The 10,303-nt window shown below is 58.9% G+C and overlaps 1 long non-coding RNA gene across 1 annotated transcript; it reads left to right on the top strand.

The window, feature by feature from the left end:
• The first annotated feature begins 1,940 nt into the window (after positions 1-1,940).
• Positions 1,941-8,917, top strand: LOC140599435 (uncharacterized). Its single transcript, XR_012002344.1, has 3 exons — positions 1,941-2,376; positions 3,516-3,783; positions 3,820-8,917. It is a non-coding gene; the product is annotated as an uncharacterized lncRNA (long non-coding RNA).
• The last annotated feature ends 1,386 nt before the right edge of the window (positions 8,918-10,303 follow it).

The raw sequence follows: 10,303 nt of genomic DNA, 5'->3' as shown, positions 1-10,303 counted from the left end.
GCCGTTTTGTATTCTCCTGTGCTGAAAACACCGACTTCTAACCCTGCACTCAAAAATCTCTGAGGCCGGGCCACATGTTGCAGACACTCGCACACTGGGCGACCGGATTGTCCTGACGTGACAGGAGCACGAGCTCCTGGGGGCGAGATCTCAGTGGAGAGGGGCACGCGGGCACGACCGCCCATGGACAAGTGTGTTACCTTCCAAATACAATTAGACACGGGGAGGGACACGTGTCTCTAGCAGGGCCTCTAGGGGAGCCCCCTACCCAGCCCCACACTCCACGGCCTGGGGCCCCCTCCCAGGGCGGGCTCAAGTGAGCATGGGGCAAAGGTCTGGTGACCTGGGCCCTGGGTCAGAGCAACCAGAGGCCTGGGAGGGGGGGTGAGCCTGGAGCCTGGGTCAGGGAGACGTGGGGCCAGGGTCAGGTCAGCTGGGGTCTGCGTTGGGTGACCTAGCACTGGGTTACCCAAGCTGGGGCTGGGTCAGGGAGACCTCAAGTCTGGGGCAAGTGAGCCTGGGACCTGAAGCAGTGACCTGGGGCCCCAGGGTTGAAGATGAGCTAGGGCCTGGGTCAGGTGACCTGGACTGGGGTCAGGTGACCTGGGGCCAGAGTCAGGTGAGCTGGGGCCGGGATCATGGTGACCTGGGGCAGGGTCAGGATGACCTGGGGCTGGGGTCAGGGTGACCTAGGGCCCGGGTCAGGGTGCCCGGGACTGGCCTCATGCAGGCTCCCCTCACACCCACTCCCAGCCTGGCCCCAGCACAGCAGCCAGGGCCCGGCCTCAGGCACCTGCACCGCCAAGCTCTGCTGCCCCCCTGGGGCCGTCAGCAGCACCGCAGCCACCCTGCCAGCGACAGGCTGTTCCCAGACTGGGCACAGGGCAGGGGGGAGGGGGCTGGGGGCTCGGCCGCCACCCCGGACACTGTGCTGGCTTCATCTGGGGCCCAGGGCTGCCCCATGCAGCGTGCGCTTCCTGGATCCCTGCCTACCCCCCGCCCTTCGACTGGAGGTGGCCCTGGGGGCCCGGGGACAGGCAGCCTTGAGGAACGGGCCACAGCAGGTGCCAGGCACCCTGGAGGGGCTCCTGGGGGATGTGTTGCGCCTGCACCCTCGTGGCCAGGTGAGGCGCTGCAGGTGCGCCCGCTGTGCAGGTGGCTCCAGGCCCAGCCCGGCCTGAGGGCCGCTGCCCCACCTGGTGGCTGGGGTGCTGCAAGTGTCACCACAGCCAGGACAGGCCCCCTCACGGCCCTCGGCCCCCACAACGACCCCCCGGGCCCTCCTGGGCATGCCTGTGCCGCCTTCAGGTGCACGGGCTCCGGGCAAGCGGTCATGGCCGGGCGTCCCCGCGGAGGACATGCGGCAAGGCCAGAGGAAGGACGGGGCTCTGACACCGGGTGTGGGGGCCCTTGGCAGGACCCGGGACTGGCGGTGCCCGCACAGGAGCCCCGGGCCCTCCCCGGCCCCTCCCCACCCACGGTCTCACGGTGCTGTGACCTGGCCTGGATGCACCCCCCCCCCCGGCTCTCAGCCCCCGGAGAGACCCGCAGGTGACAGCCGTGGCCGCACACGCCCAGCGTCCCCGCTCCGAGGCCAGGACAGGCCGACGGGAAGCTGCCCCCACGTCAGGCTCTGGGCGCAGACCGTGAGGGGCGGGGCTCAGCCTGGGGACAGGGCTCAGCTCCCCAGGGTCACCCACCCCGGGGCCTGCTCAACAGCCCCAGGGCGGCCACAGCGTGGGGTTCGGGCGCCCCCCGGTGGCCGTCCTGCACCAGACAGGTCACAGGGCCCGGGCCATGGCTCCACCCCCCAGAGCCGCCTGCGCCCCCGAGGGGACATCCCACACGAAGCCAGGCAGCCGTCCCGGGGGGAAGCCCTGACACCAGGCAGGCACGGGATGAAGAAACCCCCCCCACCCCCCCATCCCCCCCCCCCCCCCGTGAGTGGGACCAGGCCTAACCCTGAGGCAGCTCATCCAGGCGCCTCCCATGAATTCAAGCAACAAAAACATTCTGTTTTTCCGAGATAAAAAAACTATCCCCCCTCGCCCTGACTGGGAAAGTCCCTGAACATGGTCGTGTTGACCTTCAAAGAAATCAATCATGTCATAACCCGAATGCTATGCTACTCCCGCGGTTTCTTTGCCTTTAAAAGATGCCTGTAATTGCTAATCGGGGCTCTGCCACCTCGGAGGGGGAGAGCCCGTTTGCGCAAACGTCCAATAAACCCTCTTGCTAGTTGCATCTGCCTGTCTGGGGTCTGAGTCTCTGGGGCGTCCACCAGGACACGTTGGCACCCGTGAGCCAGGGTCCAACATTTGGGGGCTCGTCCGGGATCCGAGACGCCCCCAGGCTCAATCCTAAAACAGGTAGGAGGTAAGACGGAGCTCGCTAAATGTCATATTTGTCTCGTCCGTTTGTCTGACTGGCCGGGTCTGTGCCGGGTCTGTATTGTGCCTGCAGGACGCTGTACTCTGTATTTGGGCCAGCGGGGGAGGCAGACGTGCCCTGAGACCCCTGGTCCCCCTCCGGAGTCGGACTCCGGAGTGTTCTGGAAGAGGAACGGAGCCCGGCACTCCCTCCTCTTCGGGGACGGTCGCTGTTCGAGACCACTCCCATCTGAATCTGCCGCGCCAGTCCTGTCATTCGTGTGTGTCTGTTTGTTCTGTGTCTTTCTGGTCCTGCTCCGGAGTCTGACTCCGGAGTGGTCTGGAAGAGGAACGGAGCCCGGCACTCCCTCCTCTTCAGGGAGGGTCGTTGTTGGCGACCGCTCCCATCTGAATCTGCCGCGCCGGGCCTGTCATCTGTGTGTGTCTGTCTGTTCTGTGTCTTTCTCTCTGCCCTCTTCCTCCCCGCTCACCTCTTTTCTACACCCATGGGACAGACTGTAACCACCCCTTTAAGCCTCACTCTAGATCACTGGAAAGAAGTCACTGGCCGGGCACACAACCTTTCGGTCGAAGTCAGAAGACAAAAATGGGTCACCTTCTGCTCCTCAGAGTGGCCCAGGGACGGAACTTTTAACATTGGTGTTATCTTGCAGGTGAAGGCCCTGGTCTTTCAGCCAGGACCCAGGGGCACCTCGATCAGGTGCCGTACATCATAGTTTGGGATGATCTCGCTAAAAACCCACCCCCCTGGATAAAATGCTTCACCCCTTCTCAGGGGGAATCGGGCCGAGACCCCCACCCCCTCCCTGCGTCACTCCCCTTATTCCCCGCCCTACCTCTCCTTCCGCTCCCTCAGCTCCATCCCCCGACTCTACTGGGGTAGAGAGGCGACCCCTTGCTTCACCCCCGCTCTCCAGTCGCCTCCGCTTTCGACGAGAGCGCGAGGGGGAGTCGGAAGACGTCCGGACCTCCCGGGCACGTCCCCTCCGATCGGTAGGTGGCCAGATGCAATCCTGGCCGTTCTCTGCCTCTGACCTTTACAACTGGAAAACTCATAACCCCACTTTCTCCCAAGACCCCCAGGCGCTAACCGGGTTAATTGAGTCAATTCTGTTGACCCACCAGCCGACCTGGGATGCCTGCAACAGCTCCTGCAGACTCTCCTCACCACGGAGGAGACAGCGCGTCTACCTCGAAGCACGGAAAAGCGTCCCGGGGGCGGATGGGAGGCCGACCCAGCTGCGTAACGGAATCGAGGATGTTTTCCCCTTGGTTCGCCTGACCTGGGACTACGACACGGCTGCTGGTAGGGAGCGGCTCCGTCTCTATCGCCAGGTACTCCTAGCGGGTCTCAGAGGGGCAGGGCGTCGCCCCACCAATTTGGCAAAGGTACGTGCTATAGTGCAGGGAAAAAATGAGGCGCCGGCAGGTTTTCTGGAAAGATTAATGGAAGGCTACCGTATGTATACTCCCTTTGACCCCTTGGCTGACGATCGCCAGCCAGATGTAATCATGTCCTTCATCGGACAGTCGGCCTCGGGTATTCGTAATAAGTTACAACGGTTGGAGGGACTTCAGGGATACACCTTACAGGACTTAGTGAAAGAGGCAGAAAAGATTTTTAACAAGTGAGAAACCCCAGAGGAGAAGGAGGAAAGAATCCGTAAAGAGCAAAAGGAACGGGAGGATAAGAGAGATAAAAGACGTAGTAAAGAGCTGACTGGGATACTGGCCACCATAGTACAGGGCTCAGGGCAGAGTAAGTCAGGACAGAGTAAGGACCTGGGAGACAAAAGAAAACCACGGGTTGAACGAGACCAGTGTGCCTACTGCAAGGAAAAAGGACATTGGGTTAAAGATTGTCCAAAGAAGGGCCAAACGCAGGGACCTAAAAAGAAGCCCATTGCCTTTCTGTCCCTAAAAGATAAAGATTAGGGGTGTCAGGGCCAGGAGCCCCCCCCCCCCCCCGAGCCTCGGATAACCCTTAAAGTGAGGGTCCAGCCAGTGACCTTCTTGGTTGATACGGGAGCTCAACATTCAGTTTTAACTGAGGCAAAAGGACCCTTGAGCTCTGAAACGTCTTGGGTTCAGGGAGCAACTGAGGCAAGTTATATCGATGGACAACCGAATGGAAGGTCCACCTGAGCACTGGGCAAGTAACACATTCCTTCCTACTGGTCCCAGACTGCCCCTACCCCTCCTAGGCAAAGACCTTCTTTCAAAAGTAGGGGCTCAGATCTATTTTCATCAGAAAGGGGCCACCATTACTGGCGCAGAAAGGCAGCCCCTCCAGGTATTGACCTTGCGCCCAGAGGATGAACACCGGCTGCACGAGGACTCTCCACCGTCCGTGCAGCCCCTAAATTCTGAATGGCTCACTAACTACCCTCAGGCCTGGGTGAAAACAGCCGGAATGGGACTAGCTGTTAACCAGCCACCCATAATTATAAACCTAAAATCCTCGGCCACCCCTATATCGATCTGGCAATATTCAATGAGCAAAGAGGCCAAAGAGGACATTCGGCCACATATACAGAGACTATTACAATTGGGCATCTTAATACCTTGTCAGTCGCCCTGGAACACTCCTCTGTTGCCCGTAAAAAAAAAAAAAAAAAAACCCGGCACAGGAGATTACCGGCCGGTACAAAATTTACAGGAAGTTAACCGAAGGGCAGAGGACATACACCCCACGGTGCCGAATCCCTACAACTTACTCAGCACCTTGCCCCCGAGCCACGAGCCACGTCTCGTATACGGTGTTAGATCTAAAAGATGCATTCTTTTGCACAAGGTTAAGCTCTCAAAGCCAGCCTATTTTTGCTTTTGAATGGAAAGATCCTGAGACGGGATTCTCAGGACAACTCACTTGGACAAGGCTGCCTTAGGGATTCAAAAACTCCCCCACCTTGTTCCACGAAGCCTTGCACCAGGATTTGGCAGACTTCTGAGTTGACCATCCGGACCTCATCCTCCTGCAGTACGTGGATGATTTGCTCCTAGCGGCTAAGACAGAACAGGATTGTGTAAAAGGTACGGGGGCCCTGCTCGAGAGACTGGGAGAACTGGGATATAGGGCCTCCGCCAAAAAGGCCCAAATAGGCCAGAGACAAGTGACCTATCTGGGATATCTCCTGGAAGGAGGCCAGAGGTGGCTGACGGAGGGCCGCAAAACGGCTGTAGCCCTGATCCCAGCACCCACTAATGCCAGAGGACTACAAGAGTTCCTTGGCAGTGCCGGGTTCTGCCGCCTCTGGATACCCGGGTTTGCAGAGCTGGCGGCTCCCCTATATCCTCTCACGAAATCCAACACCCCCTACCACTGGGGAAAAGAGCAACAATTGGCTTTTGACAAAATAAAAAGGGCCTTATTGACTGCCCCTGCCCTGAGCCTCCCAGATGTAACCAAGCCATTTGCGCTATATGCTGATGAACGCTGAGGAATAGCCAAAGGGGTCCTAACTCAGAAACTGGGACCCTGAAAAAGGCCTGTGACATACTTTTCAAAAAAATTAGACCGCGTGGCTGCAGGATGGCCCCCATGTCTTTGAATAATAGCGGCTGTGGCAGTCCTGGTAAAAGACTCAGATAAGTTGGCCTTCGGCCAACCCCTCACTGTGGTGACCCCCCCACGCCATAAAGACAGTCATCCGCCAGCCCCCTGATCAATGGCTCTCAAACGCTAGGGTCACCCATTATCAGGCCATGTTACTGAATTCCGAGTGGATACGGTTCAGAACGGCTACATCCCTAAACCCGGCCACCTTGCTTCCAGAAACTGAGTCCCCTCCCTGATAATGCATGATTGCCACCAGATCCTAGCCGAGGTCCATGGCACCAGAGGGGACTTGACGGACCAGCCTATGCCAGATGCTGAAGCAACCTGGTACACAGATGGGAGTAGCTTTCTACGAAATGGTGAACGTAAAGCCGGGGAGGCCGTGGTAAATTTAAAAAAAACAAAAAAACAAAAAACTGTCATCTGGGCCAGTGCCCTAGAGCCTGGAACTTCAGCTCAAAGGGCGGAGCTTATAGCCCTAACTCAGGCCCTAAAAAGACTAAGGACAAAAAGGTCAACATTTATACTGACAGCAGAAAATTGAGTATAATTCACTGTCCTGGGCATCAGCACAGCAACGACCCAGTAGCAGAGGGGAACAGGATGGCCGATGAAACAGCACGAGCAGCTGCACTAGGCCCACAGGAGGAGGGACAGAAGCATCCCCCACCAGACGATAAACTGCCCAGGTGGTTGTCAAGAAAATCCTAGAAGAAATTTTCCCCCGGTTTGGACTGCCCAAGGTAATAGGGTCGGACAACCGCCCTGCCTTCGTCTCCCAGGTAAGTCAGTTGGTGGCCAGATTACTGGGGATAAATTGGAAATTACATTGTGCATACAGACCCCAGAGCTCAGGACAGGTAGAAAGAATGAATAGAACAATTAAAGAGACCCTAACCAAATTGACATTGGAGACTGGCACTAGAGACTGGGTCCAACTCCTCCCCTTGGTCCTGTTCCGAGTCCGGAACACTCCCGCGCACCATGGACTAACTCCTTACGAGATTCTCTATGGAGGTCCCCCACCAGTGATGGACTTACTAGATTCTGCTATTGACCCTCTTGCTAACACTCCCGGTTTACAGGACAGGCTAAAGGCGCTCCAGATTATCCAGCGCCAGATCTGGAAACCCCTGGCAGCTGTCTACCGCCCCGGAGATGCAACCGACCCACACCCTTTCCAGATCGGTGACTCCGTCCACGTCAGGAGACATCAGTCCAGGACCCTTGAGTCCCACCGAAGGGCCCATACACCGTACTACTAACCACCCCAACCGCCCTAAAAGTAGACGGTATTGCTGCTTGGGTCCACGCCTCACACGTCAAGCGCGCCCCATCAACGAGCACCGCTGATGCCAGCCAGGACGGACCGGGCGAGCCACTCCAATGGAAGCTCCACCGCACCCAAAACCCGTTCAAGATAAGACTTTCAAAAATTGTTCAATGACAATGGTTATATTCCTACCTCTCCTAGCGCTTTTCACCCCCACCAAAGGTAACCGTCATGCCCCCAAAAAGTTAACCTGGCAGGTATTAACGTCTGGGGGGGACAAGGTCAGGTCAATAACAAAAACTACTCCCATGGGAACCTGGTGGCCCAACCTATATCCTGACTTATGTAAATTAACCATAGGGGCCCCCAACCCATGGGGCCTAGAGGGGTATTCCGACACCTCTAAAGCCCCCAACCAAGAAAGCCCCCCGGATGAAAAGGATTAGACCCCTGGGGAGGATGTGGGACGCCTAAGGAGGGCCATGTTACGCACCTTCCCCTTCTATGTCTGTCCCGAGTACCACAGAGATCGCAGGCTAAATCCCACCTGTGGAGGGGGGGGAACACTGCCATTGTAAAAATTGGGGGTGCGAGACTACGGGAAACACAGGATGAGAGGCCCTCCTCCTCCTGGGATTACATCACTGTCAAGGCTAACTCTACTCACCCGGGTTACCAGGAACTCTGCAATATTGCCGCCCTGATTTTAGGGACTGACTCTTACCTGGTGCCCCAGCCGGGAACCTGGTGGGCATGCAACAAAGGCCTCACCCCCTGTATATCTGCTCAGGTCCTAAATGACTCTGAGGACTTCTGTGTTATGGTGCAGTTATGCCCAGGGTGTTCTATCACCCCGCCGAAACTCTACAAAATCAATATGACAGACATCCCACCCGTTTTCAGCGCGAGCCTGTCTCCCTAACCCTAGCCGTTATGCTGGGACTAGGGGTCGCAACTGGGGTGGGCACTGGTGCAGCCGCCCTGATCCAGGGCTCACAACGTTATTTAGAACTCCAAGCCGCTGTAGATGAGGATCTTCGGACACTAGAGCAGTCCGTTTCTAAGTTAGAACAGTCCCTCACCTCACCTTCAGAAGTAGGACTTCAAAACAGGAGAGGCCTGGATTTACTATTCCTAAGAGAGGGAGGCCTGTGTGCGGCCCTGGGAGAGGAATGCTGCTTCTATGCAGGCCACTCTGGAGTCATCAGGGACTCCATGGCCAAACTCAGGGATAGGCTAAATAAAAGACAAAGGGACCGAGAGGCCCAGCAGGGTTGGTTTGAAGGCTGGTTTAACCGGTCTCCCTGGATGACCACCCTAATCTCTACCATTATGGGCCCTCTAGTTATCCTGCTCCTGCTGCTAACTTTCGGCCCCTGCATCCTCACCCGGCTGCTCCAGTTCATCCGAGACAGATTGTCCATTACCCAAGCTCTGGTACTAACTCAACAATATCGGGCCCTTCAAACTGAAGAAATAAAAGTTCCCTAAGATTTTAAGGTTAAAATCAGTCCAAACAAAGAGGAGGGAATGAAGAAACCCACCCCCCCACCCCCCCCACCCCCCCACCCCCCCGGTGAGTGGGACCAGGCCTAACCCTGAGGCAGCTCATCCAGGCGCCTCCCATGAATTCAAGCAACAAAAACATTCTGTTTTTCCGAGATAAAAAAACTATCCCCCCTCACCCTGACTGGGAAAGTCATTGAACTTGGTCGTGTTGACCTTCAAAGAAATCAATCATGTCATAACCCGAATGCTATGCTACTCCCGCGGTTTTTTGCCTTTAAAAGATGCCTGTAATTGCTAATCGGGGCTCTGCCACCTCTGAGGCGGAGAGCCCGTTTGCGCAAACGTCCAATAAACCCTCTTGCTTGTTGCATCTGCCTGTCTGGGGTCTGAGTCTCTGGGGCGTCCACCAGGACACGTTGGCACCCGTGAGCCAGGGTCCAACAAGGACAAGCCCAGCACCTGGAGGAGCACACAGGGGGCAGCGGGGGTGCACAGGGCAGCACAGCCCGGGGCTGAGGCCTGGACGCGCCCCGGAGGGATGGTCACCGGGGTCGGGCCATCCTGGCAGGGAGCCCACAGGGCCACGGGGCACCCACCTCATCCCACCTGCGCCTCGTGTCCCAGCCGAGAGCCCCAAGACCAGAGCTGGGCCCCGCGCGGCTGGCCCCACGTGCTGGGGGGGCCCCCGGAGCCTCAGTGCACCCCCGAGCCCGCTCCACGGGGAGCCAGTCGGGGAATAAAGGACGAGGGAGGAGGCAGCAGTGTCCAGGGCAGAGGATCCCAGTGATGAGGTGGGCGCTGCGCCCGCCCAGGGTGGGGTGAGCCGCTGGAGGGGGCACCGCAGGCCTGCAGGTGGGTCCTCCCAGGTGGCTGCTCCCCGGTGGGTCCTCCCTGCATTTCTCCCCGTCGCCCAGGGTGGATCCGGGCGCTGGGAGCCGCCCCCGTCGTCTTGCTTCTGGGCGGGCCTGCGAGCCCCACTTCTGCTGCTCCCGCTGGGCTGGTCGGCGGATCGGTCCTCACCTGTGCCCTGAGCGGGTGCAGAGGACACACCGCCGGCCCCGACCTCCGACCGGGGGCCTGACCTGAGCTGTTCCGACTTTGTGCTGGTGCAACAGCGACACACACTCAGGGGAAGCCACGCTTTGGGCCCTGACCCGCTCTCCCCCCCGGAGCCGGGCAGCCGGTCCCACGCTCGCGCCCACGGTCCGCACCGGGACTCAGCCGGTTCCCCGGGACTTCAACCCGGTCTACACAACAGGGCAGAGAGCAGGCTGGAGGCCCTCCCCTCCGGCGCCAGCCCGCGGCCAGGTCCGGCCCAGCAACAGCCAGAAGCGAAGGCCCACGGAGGCAGAGGGGTCTCAGGGGCTGCGACCCCGCGGGTCTCCGGGACGGGACCCCGAGCCAAGCTGCTCGCGCTGACACCTCTGCGAGCCTGGACCCCGACGGCGCGGGCTCTCCTGTTCCCCGGGCTTCAGGGCGGAGCAAGGCCGAGCTGCGGGGGCCACACCGGGCTCCTCGCCACCCGCGCGCCATGCAGGACCTTGCTGGTGCAGCCGGTCCGGGGCGGCCGCG

This window comes from Vulpes vulpes, chromosome 6, assembly GCF_048418805.1.
Source record: "Vulpes vulpes isolate BD-2025 chromosome 6, VulVul3, whole genome shotgun sequence".
Taxonomy (NCBI): Eukaryota; Metazoa; Chordata; class Mammalia; order Carnivora; family Canidae; genus Vulpes; species Vulpes vulpes.
The sequence above is the reverse complement of the archived record's forward strand: the minus strand, read 5'-3'. Positions and strand labels throughout refer to the sequence as shown.